At 52.0% G+C, this 7,500-nt stretch overlaps 1 protein-coding gene and 1 non-coding gene across 2 annotated transcripts in view; one reads left to right on the forward strand and one right to left on the reverse strand.

Annotated features, from left to right (window-relative positions):
* Window positions 1-7,500, reverse strand: part of LOC138862556 (SPARC-related modular calcium-binding protein 2-like) — a 32,656-nt gene that overhangs the window by 11,443 nt on the left and 13,713 nt on the right. The window lies entirely within an intron of this gene.
* On the forward strand, window positions 353-425 carry TRNAR-UCU (transfer RNA arginine (anticodon UCU)). Its single transcript has one exon. It is a non-coding gene; the product is annotated as a tRNA-Arg (tRNA).

Raw genomic sequence — 7,500 nt, forward strand, 5'->3', positions numbered from 1 at the left:
CACTTCCTCTTGTCAAATTCGGCGCAAACTTCGTGTCTGAGTTACGTTCGGAAGCAGAGAGAAATGGGCGTCATATGGGACGGAAAGCACATGCCCGCGTCGGTGTGCGTTTGTGTGTGTGACCGTGTGTGTGTGTGTGTGTTTGAGTGTGCGTGTCTGTGTGTGTGTGTGTTTCAATGTGTGTATGTGTCTGTGTGTGTGTTTCAATGTGTGTGTGTGTGTGAATATGTGCGTGTATATGAGTGTGTTTGCGTGTGTGTGTTTGTAAACTATAGTCCTACGTGTGCGTGCGTGCGAGGGTGCGCGCGCGGGTCCATGCATGTGCATGAGAGCGTGCGTGCACTTCCCCGCCGTCCCCGTGGCGCAGTGGAAAGCGCGATGGACTTCTAATCCATAGGTCCCGGGTTCGACCCCCGGCGGGGATGACCAGGTTTTGAGTTCCTGCACGAGGGGCGGGAGCCAAGGAGGATCCCACGTGCCTCGGGAGAGGATCGAAGCGAGGAGAAGGGGGGAGAGAAGGGAAGGAGTATAGGAGGGAGGAAGAGAGAACGGTTATGACTCGTGGCGACAGGTGGCACTACACCTGGCCTTGCCCTCCCTCCTTTCCCTCCCTCAGTGCCATCATTCAGTCATTACTGTTATTGCTACTGCGTGGGGAAGGGGAGGGGATGGGGCAGGAGGGAGAGGGGAGGGAGAAACTGTTGGAGGACGGGGAAGAGAAAGAGAAGAGTCAAAGAGAGAGAGAGAAAGGGGGAGGGAGAGAGAGAGAGAGAGAGAAAGGGGGGAGGGAGAGAGAAAGAGAGAGAGTAGCTGACTGAATGATTGACTGAATGAATGCCCGACCGACCGATTGAATGGATGGATGATTGACTGACGGACTGAGGGAGGGGAGAATGAAAGAGTGAGTGGGTGAGTCAGAGAGGGAGGGAGGGATATATATATATATATATATATATATATATATATATATATATATATATATATATATATATATATATACATATTTATATATACATACAAACACATATATATACATACATACATACATATATATATATATATATATATATATATATATATATATATATATATATATATATATATATATATATATATATAGAGAGAGAGAGAGAGAGAGAGAGAGAGAGAGAGAGAGAGAGAGAGAGAGAGAGAGAGTCAGAAAAGGAGAGAAATAGAGAGATAATAAGAAAGAAAAAAAGAGAATAACTGAGTGAGTTAATGAATGAGAGTCTAAATAAGAGACAACCAGGCATAATCACTAACGTACAGATAGAAAGAAAAACAAGCAGAGAGAGAGGGAGAGAGAGGGAAAGGAAGAGAGAGAGAAATAAAGAAAGAGACAGAGGCAGAGAGAGAATTAAAAAGAAGAGACATAAACGGACAAACAAATGAATCAAAGCCCACAGCAATAGAGCAGCATCTGAACCCTCCCTCCAGAGCACGGGACTTGCGTGTGATAGAGCAGTACAACTGAACCACTTTGACTCTTCTGAGAATCGTAGATCGTTCTCTCTCGCGCAAATAGAGTACAAATCAAGTAATCAAGGCAAGTAATCAAATCAAGTACATGGTTATTAGCACATGTACAATTATAGCAGCTGCCTCTCGGGGTATCTTTTTCCTGTATCATTATATTGTTGTTTTGGAAATTGTAGTAATAGTGTTGGTGGTCGAGCCGGGGGTGCAGGTCTTGTGGTAGTATTTGTAGTAATGGTAGTTGTATTAGTAGTAGTATTTATAGTAATAGTAGTAGTAGTAATAGTAGGTGCAAGAGGAAGAAAATTAAAGGAGCTAAAATAGTAGTGATAGTCGTGGCTGTGGAGGTAGTAGTAGTGGGATTAGGAGCAGTAGTAGTGGGAGTAGAACTATCAATAGTTGTGGTAGTATTAATAGTAGTAATGGTAGAAGCAGTGGTGGTGGTGGTAGGGACGGTAGTGGCTGTAGTAGTGGTGGTAGCAGTTGTGGTAGCATTAGCAGTATTAATATTAATTGAAGTAATAGCAACAATAGCGGTGGTGGATGAAGCACTAGTAGGACAAAAAGCAGAAGGAGGAGTAGGACTAGAAGTTGAAATAGGAGGAGTGTTAATGGTATTAATGTCAGCACTAGTATTTCCTGCTGAAGTAGGAATTAGTAGTATTAGTAGTAGAAATATAAGCAGAAGCAGAAGTAGAAGTAGAAATAGTAATAGCAGATACAGTAATAGTAGTAGAAATAATAGAAAAAAGTAGAAATAATAGAAATAGTAGCAGTAGTGGAAACATTAGCGGCATTACTATTATCACTTCTATCATCATCGATGTTATCACTTTTACTATTGTCATTATTTTTACTACTACCCTTATTACTAATACTATAATTTTCAATCATATCTAAATTACCATTATTAGAATGCTGACGATCAATATGATACTATCTTTGATATCATTTTCCCATTTATTGTTGTTGTGTAAAATCCTCACCAGTGTCACTGTTATCATTGTAATAATTATCATAATTATCACCCTCCTCCTTCTACCTCTCGCCTCCTCTCTCCCATTCCAGCCTCCTCCTCCTACCTCTCGCCTTTTCTCTCCCTTTCCACCCTCCTCCTCCTACCTCTCGCCTCCTCTCTCCCTTTCCACCCTCCTCCTTTTCCCTCTCGCCTCCTCTCTCCCTTTCCACCCTCCTCCTTCTACATCTCGCCTCCTCTCTCCCATTCCACCCTCCTCCTCCTACCTCTCGCCTCTTCTCTCCCTTTCCACCCTCCTCCTTTTCCCTCTCGCCTCCTCTCTCCCTTTCCACCCTCCTCCTTCTACATCTCGCCTCCTCTCTCCCTTTCCACCCTCCTCCTTCTACCTCTCGCCTCCTCTCTCCCTTTCCACCCTCCTCCTTCTACCTCTCGCCTCCTCTCTCCCTTTCCACCCTCCTCCTTCTACCTCTCGCCTCCTCTCTCCCTTTCCACCCTCCTCCTTCTACCTCTCGCCTCCTCTCTCCCTTTCCACCCTCCTCCTTCTCCCTCTCGCCTCCTCTCTCCCTTTCCACCCTCCTCCTTCTACCTCTCGCCTCCTCTCTCCCTCTTCCACCCTCCTCCTCTTCCCTCTCGCCTCCTCTCTCCCTCTTCCTCCCTCCTCCTTCTCTCTCTCGCCTCCTCTCTCTCTCTTCCTCCCTCCACCTTCTCTCTCTCGCCTCCTCTCTCCCTCTTTCACCCCTCTCCTTCTACCTCTCGCCTCCTCTCTCCCTTTCCACCCTCCTCCTTCTACATCTCGCCTCCTCTCTCCCTTTCCACCCTCCTCCTTCTACCTCTCGCCTCCTCTCTCCCTTTCCACCCTCTTCCTTCTACCTCTCGCCTCCTCTCTCCCTTTCCACCCTCCTCCTTCTACCTCTCGCCTCCTCTCTCCCTTTCCACCATCCTCCTTCTACCTCTCGCCTCCTCTCTTCCTTTCCACCATCCTCCTTCTACCTCTCGCCTCCTCTCTCCCTTTCCACCATCCTCCTTCTACCTCTCGCCTCCTCTCTCCCATTCCACCCTCCTCCTCCTACCTCTCGCCTCTTCTCTCCCTTTCCACCCTCCTCCTTCTCCCTCTCGCCTCCTCTCTTCCTTTCCACCCTCCTCCTTCTATATCTCGCCTCCTCTCTCCCTTTCCACCCTCCTCCTTCTACCTCTCGCCTCCTCTCTCCCTTTCCACCCTCCTCCTTCTATATCTCGCCTCCTCTCTCCCTTTCCACCCTCCTCCTTCTACCTCTCGCCTCCTCTCTCCCTTTCCACCCTCCTCCTTCTACCTCTCGCCTCCTCTCTCCCTTTCCACCCTCCTCCTTCTCCCTCTCGCCTCCTCTCTCCCTTTCCACCCTCCTCCTTCTACCTCTCCCCTCCTCTCTCCCTCTCCTCTCTCCTCCTTTTCCCTCTCCCCTCCTCTCTCCCTTTCCACCCTCCTCCTTCTACCTCTCGCCTCCTCTCTCCCTTTCCACCCTCCTCCTTCTACCTCTCGCCTCCTCTCTCCCTTTCCACCCTCCTCCTTCTACCTCTCGCCTCCTCTCTCCCTTTCCACCCTCCTCCTTCTACATCTCGCCTCCTCTCTCCCTTTCCACCCTCCTCCTTCTACCTCTCGCCTCCTCTCTCCCTTTCCACCCTCTTCCTTCTACCTCTCGCCTCCTCTCTCCCTTTCCACCCTCCTCCTTCTACCTCTCGCCTCCTCTCTCCCTTTCCACCATCCTCCTTCTACCTCTCGCCTCCTCTCTCCCTTTCCACCCTCCTCCTTCTACCTCTCGCCTCCTCTCTCCCTTTCCACCATCCTCCTTCTACCTCTCGCCTCCTCTCTCCCATTCCACCCTCCTCCTCCTACCTCTCGCCTCTTCTCTCCCTTTCCACCCTCCTCCTTCTCCCTCTCGCCTCCTCTCTTCCTTTCCACCCTCCTCCTTCTATATCTCGCCTCCTCTCTCCCTTTCCACCCTCCTCCTTCTACCTCTCGCCTCCTCTCTCCCTTTCCACCCTCCTCCTTCTATATCTCGCCTCCTCTCTCCCTTTCCACCCTTTTCCTTCTACCTCTCGCCTCCTCTCTACCTTTCCACCCTCCTCCTTCTACCTCTCGCCTCCTCTCTCCCTTTCCACCCTCCTCCTTCTACCTCTCGCCTCCTCTCTCCCTTTCCACCCTCCTCCTTCTACCTCTCGCCACCTCTCTCCCTTTCCACCTTCCTCCTTCTACCTCTCGCCTCCTCTCTCCCTTTCCACCCTTTTCCTTCTACCTCTCGCCTCCTCTCTACCTTTCCACCCTCCTCCTTCTACCTCTCGCCTCCTCTCTCCCTTTCCACCCTCCTCCTTCTACCTCTCGCCTCCTCTCTCCCTTTCCACCCTCCTCCTTCTACCTCTCGCCTCCTCTCTCCCTTTCACCCTTTTCCTTCTACCTCTCGCCTCCTCTCTTCCTTTCCACCCTCCTCCTTCTACCTCTCGCCTCCTCTCTCCCTTTCCACCCTCTTCCTTCTACCTGTCGCCTCCTCTCTCCCTTTCCACCCTCTTCCTTCTACCTCTCGCCTCCTCTCTCCCTTTCCACCCTCCTCCTTCTACCTCTCGCCTCCTTTCTCCCTTTCCACCCTCCTCCTTCTACCTCTCGCCTCCTCTCTTCCTTTCCACCCTCCTCCTTCTACCTCTCGCCTCCTCTCCCTTTTCGCCCTCCTCCTTCTACCTCTCGCCTCCTCTCTCCCTTTCCACCCTCCTCCTTCTATATCTCGCCTCCTCTCTCCCTTTTCGCCCTCCTCCTTCTACCTCTCGCCTCCTCTCTCCCTTTCCACCCTCCTCCTTCTACCTCTCGCCTCCTCTCTTCCTTTCCACCCTCCTCCTTCTACCTCTCGCCTCCTCTCTCCCTTTTCGCCCTCCTCCTTCCACCTCTCGCCTCCTCTCTCCCTTTTCGCTCTCCTCCTTCTATCTCTCGCTTCCTCTCTCCCATTCCACCCTCCTCCTTCTACCTCTCACCTCCTCTCTCCCTTTCCACCCTCCTCCTTCTACCTCTCGCCTCCTCTCTCCCTTTTCGCTCTCCTCCTTCTATCTCTCGCTTCCTCTCTCCCATTCCACCCTCCTCCTTCCACCTCTCGCCTCCTCTCTCCCTTTCCACCCTCCTCCTTCTACCTCTCCCCTCCTCTCTCCCTTTTCGCTCTCCTCGTTCTATCTCTCGCTTCCTCTCTCCCTTTCCACGCTCCTCCTTTTACCTCTCGCCTCCTCTCTCCCTTTCCACCCTCCTCCTTCTACATCTCGCCTCCTCTCTCCCTTTCCACCCTCCTCCTTCTCCCTCTCGCCTCCTCTCTCCCTTTCCACCCTCCTCCTTCTATATCTCGCCTCCTCTCTCCCTTTTCGCTCCCCTCCTTCTATCTCTCGCTTCCTCTCTCCCATTCCACCCTCCTTCTACCTCTCGCCTCCTCTCTCCCTTTCCACCCTCCTCCATCTACCTCTCGCCTCCCCTCTCCCTTTTCGCCCTCCTCCTTCTATCTCTCGCTTCCTCTCTCCCATTCCACCCTCCTCCTTCTACCTCTCGCCTCCTCTCTTCCTTTCCACCCTCCTCCTTCTATATCTCGCCTCCTCTCTCCCTTTTCGCCCTCCTCCTTCTACCTCTCGCCTCCTCTCTCCCTTTCCACCCTCCTCCTTCTATATCTCGCCTCCTCTCTCCCTTTCCACCCTCCTCCTTCTACCTCTCGCCTCCTCTCTCCCTTTCCACCCTCCTCCTTCTACCTCTCGCCTCCTCTCTCCCTTTCCACCCTCCTCCTTCTACCTCTCGCCTCCTCTCTCCCTTTTCGCTCTCCTCCTTCTATCTCTCGCTTCCTCTCTCCCATTCCACCCTCCTCCTTCTACCTCTCGCCTCCTCTCTCCCTTTCCACCCTCCTCTTTCTACCTCTCGCCTCCTCTCTCCCTTTCCACCCTCCTCCTTCTACCTCTCGCCTCCTCTCTCCCTTTCCACCCTCCTCCTTCTACCTCTCGCCTCCTCTCTCCCTTTCCACCCTCCTCCTTCTACCTCTCGCCTCCTCTCTCCCTTTCCACCCTCCTCCTTCTACCTCTCGCCTCCTCTCTCCCTTCCCACCCTCCTCCTTCTACCTCTCGCCTCTTCTCTACCTTTCCACCCTCCTCCTTCTATATCTCGCCTCCTCTCTCCCTTTTCGCCCTCCTCCTTCTACCACTCGCCTCCTCTCTCCCTTTCCACCCTCCTCCTTCTACCTCTCGCCTCCTCTCTCCCTTTCCACCCTCCTCCTTCTACCTCTCGCCTCCTCTGTCCCTTTCCACCGTCTTCCTTCTACGTCTCGCCTCCTCTGTCCCTTTCCACCCTCCTCCTTCTACCTCTCGCCTCCTCTCTCCCTTTCCACCCTCTTCCTTCTACTTCTCGCCTCCTCTCTCCCTTCCCACCTTCCTCCTTCTACCTCTCGCCTCTTCTCTCCCTTGTCACCCTCCTCCTTCTACCTCTCGCCTCCTCTCTCTCTTGGTCCTTTCTTCTCCCTCTCTCTCTATCTTTCCCTTTCCGGGTCTGCCACCCTCTCTTACTCCTAAATCTTCCTTGAAGCCACTCGTCCCTCCTACATTAAACCCTACGTATGCTTCCTTCCACTTCCCTTCTCTTCCTTCTTGGCTTCCCCCTCCTCCTTCGCGCCTTTGTCCCCTTCCCACACTCCCCCATGTCCTTTTCTCTCTAAGCCCCTTCCCCTTTCCCCCTCCCTTTCCTCTTCAACATCCCCCTTTCCTCGTTTAGTCTCCTTCGTTTCCCCTTCGCTTCCACTTCCCCATCTCCCACTTCTCTTTAAGCCTTCTTCCTCTCTTGACTCTAGATCTCCCTCTCACCCCTTTTCGTTTCAAGCCCCCTTTCTCTCCCTCCTCCTATTCCCCTTCTCTACCTATCTTCCTCCTTGCCTCGCCCTCCTCGGGTAATCGTATATATGAAAAATGTGCTTAAACTGAGGGTCTAACTAATTCAATATAATGTACTTGTTTCGCCCGCATATCTGGATTAAGGCGTAATAAATTATGGT

This window comes from Penaeus vannamei, chromosome 9 (assembly GCF_042767895.1).
Source record: "Penaeus vannamei isolate JL-2024 chromosome 9, ASM4276789v1, whole genome shotgun sequence".
Classification (NCBI taxonomy): domain Eukaryota; kingdom Metazoa; phylum Arthropoda; class Malacostraca; order Decapoda; family Penaeidae; genus Penaeus; species Penaeus vannamei.